Here is a 7,465-nt window from a genome sequence, read left to right on the forward strand (position 1 = left end):
GCAAGTGGTGATATGGAGGGTTAACCTTATGGAAAATGTGTATGTGTAGTGGAAAGAGGAGACAATAACAGAATTCAGAATCCTGTAAGGTTCTCAAGGAAATAATTTAGTCTTGGGAATATTTGTGTATTTTTTTTACAGACACAGATAGTCAGAGAGAGGGACAGACAGACAGGAACGGAGAGTGATGAAAAGCATCAATTTTCAGTTTTTCCTTGCGACACCTTAGTTGTTCACTGATTGTGCTCTCATATGTGCCTTGACCATGGGCCTTCAGCAAACCGAGTAACCCCTTGCTCGAGCCAGTGACCTTGGGTCCAAGCTGGTGAGCTTTGCTCAAACCAGATGAGCCCGTGCTCAAGCTGGTGACCTCGGGGTCTGGAACCTGGGTCCTCTGCATCCCAGTCCGACGTTCTATCTACTGCACCACCACCTGGTCAGGCTATTTGTATATTTTGTAGTACTTTGAGAAGTTTTGTAGGTGTGACATAGAGAATAAATTGCCCAAAAGAAAAATAAAAGAAGATATTATCTGTTACCCTGTTTAATGTAAAACAGTTTCTATGGTCCTTTGCAGCTGTTTGTGACTATGCCATGTGTGTTAAAGAGCCCAAAGGTCTTTGGAAAGTTGAATTCTTATATCTAATAAAGCACACAAATGAAAATGATAATGTTGCAGTTTCAGTAGACTGGGTTTTGGATTATTTTATAATTATGATATTATGGTTTTCTCTTACTAAAATACTAAGAATTCACTGGGCCAGTAAAGCCTAATAAGTTGGTGGCTTGCCAACTATAGTGAGCCCGTCATTTGATTTGTTCCTGTGGTTGCAGAGAGTTTGAGTGTTTCTGAAGCAGAAACCGAGAAAAGAAGGCTTATTCAAATAATATAATCCAAAAGTGAAATAGAGAGGGAAAAATAAAAACTTTCCTGGTGTTCAGAACCCATCTCTCACTGATCCAATATGAACTCACCTATAAAGGCCCTCTTCAGAAATATAGCTCCCATGAGATGTTTGAAACAACACCATCTTTCATTCTATGTTTGTTTGTTTATTTTAAATAAAATTATTTCTACAAAAGATAATACATCAAGTTTCTATATTTTCATTTACCTTCTTACTAATTGATTTTCCCCCCAGAGCTAAAGAAAGGAGCTGAGGGAGGGGTAGTAGAGAAGGAAAAAAAGGGGTGTGTGTGTAGATTATATTGTTGCTCAGAAATCTTTACTTACTCTTCTCTCTTCCTACTCTGGGTGGAATGTATTTCTGTCTTTTGATTTGGGGATTTTTTTTTATATGACTTGCATTGACCAAGAGAATTCATTGAAAGTAAGACCATTCCTTGTCTGAACCTTGGTCTTAAAGGGCTTTGTGACTTTTTTATTGCAGTCTTCTACTTCTGCCATTGCCATGAGGATGTTTCTGAAATAGACTTTCAATTCAACAAGGAGGAGGAGAGGCACGTGAAGCAGAGCTGCTCCATCTAAGTCCAGCCTAAAGTAAGTGATCCCTAGTTTACCCATTGATTTATAAGAAATAAATGTGTAGTGTTCAGTTCTGTTTGTTATACAGTGCATCACAGCAACAGATAACTGATACATTAGGGCATGCTGAATACCAGTTTTGCCTGCTTTCCATAATTTTTCATATTCCTTTCCCCTCATCTGAGGTTTGAGGAAACTGGCTGAAGGAAATACACTGTACACATAACTCCACTAAAGTCTTTATACATTTTCCAGACCCAAGTAAAACACCCATGATTATAGTTTCTCTTGAAGTGTGTATCAAATTGCCTCCTTAAAGCTTGTTGTTTTTAATTGCATCTATTGTTATTAATCCACATTCTTTCAAGAAGAATCTCTTAATCAAAACAAAAAAAATAGTGTTTTACTTGTCTTTTTTTCTGGTGTTCTTGAATCTTTCATGGTGATTTATACAAACGGACATTTTGTATAGGCTTTTATATTCAAATCCCAGGTCCTTAGCTAGTTTCTTCTTTCACTCATTGTTATTATTTTGTATTATGTGCAGGAAAGATCACTATTGAAGCTTACAAAAAAGTATATGAAGTAGAAACAGACTAAAGTACATTTGTCTTTATTTTGATCCTGCAGACATGCTCTTTTACTACTTATAAAACCTAACCCCTTGTGAGGGTATTTAATTTTTTTTTTGTATGTGACAGAGACAGAGAGAGGGACAGATAAGGACAGACAGGCAGGAAGGGAGAGAGACGAGAAGCATCAATTCTTTGTTGCAACTCCTTAGTCTCCTTAGTTGTTCATTGATTGCTTTCTCATGTGTGCCGTGACCAGGGGGCTACAGCAAAGCAAGTGACCCCTTGCTCAAGCCAGTGACCTTGGGCTTCAAGCCAGTAACCTTTCGGCTCAAGCCAGTGACAATGGGATCATGTCCATGATCCCACACTCAAGCCAGGGACTCCACGCTCAAGCTGGTGAGCCGGCACTCAAGCCAGATGAGCCTGCACTCAAGCTGGTGACCTCGGGGTCTTCAACTTGGGTCCTCTGTGTCCCAGTCTGACACTCCATCCAATGTGCCACTGCCTGGTCAAGCATGAGGGTGTCTTCAAACTAATATCTGTAAACATGCATCAATTACAAAATAAACCAATTCAATTAGAACTAAAGGTTAGTGCATTAGCTTTGTCTTCCTCTCTTTATTCAGGTGTATCCTGCCAGAGTTTTATGAAGGGAAATCTCAGAATGTAGTCACTTGATAAGTTATAAAAATTTTTTTAGTATGTTCAATGTCATACCTCAGTGGAAAAAACAGTACTTGCCTAAGACTTTTTCTACATATCTCTGGTATTTGCTATGTTTAATTAAGAGTTGAGGCCTTGACCAGTGGCTCAGTGGATAGAGCATCAGCCTGGCACGTGGATGTCCCTTGTTTGATCCCGGTCAGGGCACACAGGAGAAACAACCATCTGCTCTCCCCACCCCCGCTTCTCTACCTATTCTTTCTCTTTTCCTGTCCTGCAGCCAGTGGCTCAATTGGTTGGAACATGGCCTCAGACACTGAGGATAGCTTCATCAGAGCAAATCAGCCTCAGGCACTAAAAATAGCTTGGTACTGAGCATTGGTCCAATTGGGTGTTGCTGGGTAGATACTGGTTGAAGCACATGTAGGAGTCTGCTTCACTATCTCTCCTCTTCTCACCTAGAAATAAATAAATAAATAAATAAATAAATAAATAAATAAACCTTGACCCAAACTGTTACTTTTTAGATCATTGTTTTCTCTTATTCAGGTCTCCTCCCTTTATGGTATTATTATAACTTGGCACTTATGCATATTACAAAGTAAACCTTTCTCACTACCCTCTGTTGATACCATTAGAGAAACTTTATATGCTCCCAAACAGCTTTTCCTAATGACACTTTTAATTTTGATCCCAACTTCACCAATGCACTCAACATCCAATAATTAGGGTGATATTTTAAAATTCAAATCAGATTATATCTGGTGTTTTTTTGTTTTTGTTGTTCTTATTTTTGTTTTGTTTTTGCATAACCTTTTCACTCATTTCCAATTTCACTTGGCATAAAATTTAATGTCTTAAGCATGGTCCTAAATTCTCTGTTTCTCCTGCTTTTCTTTTACGTCAACTTCACTATCTTCTTTTATATCCTCTGAAAAACGTTTTTCTGGAAAATTCTTTTCTCAGCTCAGTCTTTAGCAAGTAGCATTTTCAAAACTGTGGAAGTACAAGAATGAATAGTAAAATCAGGACAGGAAATATTGTTCTTTATGAATGTGACATAGGGACATATCAGAAATAGATGCAAAGATTAGCTCATGTTTGCTCATCTATGACAGAATATGTTTATGTTAATGTTTGTGTAAATACATGTGATAATATATACTTTATATAAATGTGATGTCATCATGTTTTTCTTGGTAAATGAAGATTATGTAACAAATTGAAGATATCAAACATGATCAAATTTTTCTTGCAGCATAGGAGATGTAAATTATTTAATATCAGGTAAATAATTTCAGCCTCAGGTTTTTCATCTTAAAATGAGAATAATAATACCTACTCACAGGGTTTGTTGTATTCAGAGTTGTTTATTTATTTATTTTTATTTATTAATTTTTTTAAGGCACACATAGCACTTAGCACATTGGAGCTATTCTGTACACCTCAGGGAGTTAACTGCAGTGAGGACTGTTAAACACAAAACACAGATTTTACATCCAATGAGATTATAAACTCAGAACTGAAATCTAAAGGAATATATGGGCAAGTACCCATTAACCTATTCCTCTTTTAATATAATGACTAATATAGTTAGAGTTCCTGAATTGAGAATTCTATTTCATAAATGCAAAATCCTGCTATGAGGTCAATGAAGAAAGTTTTGATGGTGAGAATTGACCTTGAATATTTAAAGAACCAAATGCACCATGTTTGTGTTGCCAGGACCCATTCCCTTAAGGTTCAGAGTCACTATATATTTCTCTCTGATTAAGCATATACAATGGTACCTTGAGATACAAGCAGACCAACATACAAATTATTTTTAAGATACGAGCTGTGACTCAGTTGTATTTTTGTTTGAGATCTGAGCGAAATTCTGAGATACGAGTCGTGATTTGAGAAGCTGCCACTAGTTGGTGTGTTGACGCACGGATCCAGTATCGGCAGCACAACACCAGTATTTCATTCTTTCTCACGTGTTACCCGCAGAATCAAGTTGAATCTCGTGTGCTGTACTCCTTCTTGCATCATTTTTGCATTTTTTACTAACTTTTTTGTGTGTGCTATCATGGGGCCAAAGAACGTGAGTGTAAGGGCAGTGGTGAGAAGAGGAAGAGAGTGATGCCCATATAAATAAAGCAAGAAATAAGAGAAAAGCATGAGTGTGGTGTACGAGTGATTGAACTGGCAAGGTTGTACGACAGTAATACATGTACAATTTGTACCATCCTTAAACAAAAGGATGCCATCAAAAGCACAAATCCAGCAAAAAGAACTACAATTCTGTCCCAATTACGAACAAATATTCATGAAGAAATGGAGAAGCTTCTGCTGGTGTGGGAGAAAGAGAAAGAGCTGGCAGGAGATACAGTGACGGAGATGTAATATGCGAAAAGGCACGTATTATTTATGGTGACTTGAAGAAGAAAATCCATCAATCTCAAAAGAGGCAGCAGAAGATATATTTAAGGCAAGTCATGGCTGGTTTGAAAATTTCAAGAAGAGATCTGGTATCCACTCAGTGGTGAGGCATAGTGAAGCTGTGAGTGCTGACGTTAAGGCAGCTGAGGAGTACATTGCACGTTTTGCTCTGCTTATCACAAAGGAGGGCTACATCCCCCAACAAGTGTTCAATTGTGAAGAAACAGGATTGTTTTGGAAAACAACACACCAGAGGACTTTCATTACCACAGAGGAGAAGAAGCTACCAGGCCATAAACCCAGGAAGGACTGTCTGACCCTTGCATTGTGTGCAAATGCTAGCGGTGACTGTAAAGTAAAGCCACTGCTAGTGTATCATTCCGAAAATCCTTGGGTCTTTAAGACTCACAAGATTCTTAAAGAAAAACTGCAGATTATTTGGCATGCCAATGCTAGGGCATGGCTTACACGGCAATTTTTTATTGAATGGGTAAATCTCTTCTTTGGTCCTGCAGTGAAGAAATATCTTCAAGAAAATAAACTCCTGATGAAAGCATTACTTTTCCTTGAAAATGCTCCAGCCCACGCATCTGGTCTTGAAGATGACATTCTTGATGAGTTCAAATTCCTGAAAGCCCTCTACCTCCCACCCAACATGAATTCAATCTTATAGCCTATGGATCAGCAGGTCATTTCCAACTTTAAAAAGCTTTCCACAAGGCACTTGTTCTGCCGCTGCTTTGAGGTGACTGAGAATACAAATCTAACCCTTTGAGAGTTTTGGAAAGATCACTACAACATTGTGATATGTTTATGTATTATTGACTTGGTATGGCAAGAGGCTACAAGAAGAACCTTGAACTCGGCATGAAAAAAGTTATGGCCTGATGTTGCAGACAGGGACTTTGAAGGATTCAAACAAGAACCGAGACTGAGGTAGAAGTGTTGGAGGAGATTGTGTCCTTTGTAAAGTCAATGGTTCTGGAGGCAGATGAGGGTGATGTAAACAAGCTTGTTGAGGAACATGAGGAGGAGCTCTTCACTGAGGAGTTGAAGGAGCTACAGATGATGCAACATACGGAGTTTCTGCAAGAGATTAGTAGTGAGGAGGAGGTAGAGTCGGAGGAAGTGATTTCTACAAGTGAAATTAAGGACATGCTGGCAATGTGGGAGAAGTTTTCAACTTTCATTGAAAAGAAACACCCAGAAAAAGTTTCAACTGGTCGTGCTTCAGCACTTTTTAATGACACTTGTTTGTCACATTTCCATAACATTTTAAAAGGCAGGCGAAAGCAAACCTCTTTGGATAGATTTTTATTCAAAAGTCCTGCAAGTGAAAGTGCCAAAAGTGCAGCCAAAAAGGCAAAAACAGGTGATGATTAAATGAAAAATACATAATGTTAAGCTTAGGTTAAGTTTAACGATAAGAAAGTGCATTTTTTTACAACTAAGTTTTTGTGGTTTCATTTTAAGTAAAGAAAGTGCAGTTTAGTTTTGTTTAAAGTAAAGCACATGCAGTTTTTGTTTACATTTAGTGTTAAGAAAGTACAATTTTAGTTTATGTGTCTACAGTGCCTGCATCCCTTCCTGCCTCCCTCTTCCTCCACCATTCACCTCCATTAGCTGCACTCGTCTGTCTCCAAGGTAAGGATACAGTACTAAATAACCCTTTTTTACTTTTATTTCATATATTTTGTTATGCATTGGTAAAGTATACGTGTGTATTTCTTAATTAAAATATGTCTTTTCTCATAATTTAGGATGGTTTGGGGATGTTTCACAGAGCTGGAATGGATTAAATCTATTTCAATTATTTTAAATGGGAGAAATTTGTTTGATACACAAGTTGATTGACTTATGAGCTCGGTTACAGAATGAATTAAACTCATATCTCAAGGTAACCACTGTATTCCAATATTAACTAACAGATTTAACTTGAATATATTTTGTTAACAAAGGTTCTTAGGAAGACTTTAGCTAGCTACATATTTCAGAAAAACAGCTTAAAATTATTAAATTAGTTTAGTTTTAAAAATATTTATGAACAGATCAGATAATGGAGACTATTGTAATGCCTAAAGGAAAATGAATATAGAAAATATCTAAGAAAACAAGTTAAGAAATTTATAGTCTATGTATCACTTTGCAAAGAACTCAAAATAATTTTAGACTTTTTAAAAATAAACTAAACCTTGTCCTTTAAAAATCCAAGTCACAAAACTTATGAGGACAGATTTTTTACTCAATTGTCAATGCCTCTGGTAAACTACTGTCGATGCAACTTGTATTATAATACTCCTACAGTGACGGGTTTTAT

The sequence above is a fragment of the Saccopteryx bilineata genome, chromosome X (genome assembly GCF_036850765.1).
Source record: "Saccopteryx bilineata isolate mSacBil1 chromosome X, mSacBil1_pri_phased_curated, whole genome shotgun sequence".
Lineage (NCBI taxonomy): Eukaryota > Metazoa > Chordata > Mammalia > Chiroptera > Emballonuridae > Saccopteryx > Saccopteryx bilineata.